Source organism: Aplysia californica, unplaced genomic scaffold (assembly GCF_000002075.1).
Source record: "Aplysia californica isolate F4 #8 unplaced genomic scaffold, AplCal3.0 scaffold00669, whole genome shotgun sequence".
Taxonomy (NCBI): domain Eukaryota; kingdom Metazoa; phylum Mollusca; class Gastropoda; order Aplysiida; family Aplysiidae; genus Aplysia; species Aplysia californica.
Genome location: NW_004797939.1, coordinates 405,193 through 406,277, shown reverse-complemented (window position 1 = coordinate 406,277; position 1,085 = coordinate 405,193).

Sequence of the window (1,085 nt, the reverse complement as noted above, 5' to 3'; positions counted from 1 at the left end):
TAGATCTATATAATTGTAAGCAACTGCGTCAAGCAGAGAATGAGATGTTCACATCACTTCCTCGCTTCTCACACACATTTTGTGTACGCATACAGCCTACGTCACAACTCACCAATGACACTTTTTTGCAACAAAACTTGTTATTACAAGAAATAATACGGTGAGCACCTTTTTGCACTAAAGGTTCTCCAAACATGCGCTCAGTAAACATCATGGAGGGTCTGGAACAACAAATAATGACCGACTTGATTTTCAAACTGATCTAGCTCCAGCTGTAAGCTTTTTGAAATCTGTGGAAACCACCCACTGGAATTTGTAATAAGTAGTTACTCTGGGATTTTCTACAGTACAGCAGACATGTGTTTACACAAATATTGATCTGCTGAGACAAAGTGATACAAGTCATTGTTACAAGCCATTGTTACAAGTCATTGTGCAAAAGCTGGAGAGTCTGTGTTCAATGGTATAGGAAATATTTGATGCTAAGTTGCACCACGAATGTTTCCCGGTGTTAGATTTGCAGATCTCCGCATGAATACATGACTGTCCAGGTGAAGACATTATGATAGAAACTGTCTTTGGTGTCTTGACCCTAGTCTCTCTCCCCCACTCTGTGCTGTTGAGGCTAGAGAGGTGAGCAGAGTAAGTCTGATCCCCCACTTTGTGCTGTTGAGGCTAGAGAGGTGAGCAGAGTAAGTCTGATTCCCCGTTTGGACTTCTCTGTTGACATCCACTCCTTGGCGCTCATATGACCTTATGCAGTTGTGAGCGCCGTAAAACCTCTACACTACTGAAACTAAACAGCGTCTCTCTCCCTTCTACTCCCGTCCATTGTTGCTTTCGCCTCTGCTACGTCGGCCGAGAGTTGGAAAAGTGTCCACGTGACTTGCTTGTGATTCCCTTCCTCTCTGACTCCTGACCTAGTCTCGGCCAGTTGGGAGGATAACTGGGGGAGATGTCTCAGTCGACAGTTTCTGATTGGATGACTCTGTGGGCTGACAGGTTCGCCACACTGTGCGACACTTTTGGCCTCACTCGCCTGACCTGGGATAGCTTATGGCTGGATCAAAGACCACAGGAGGATT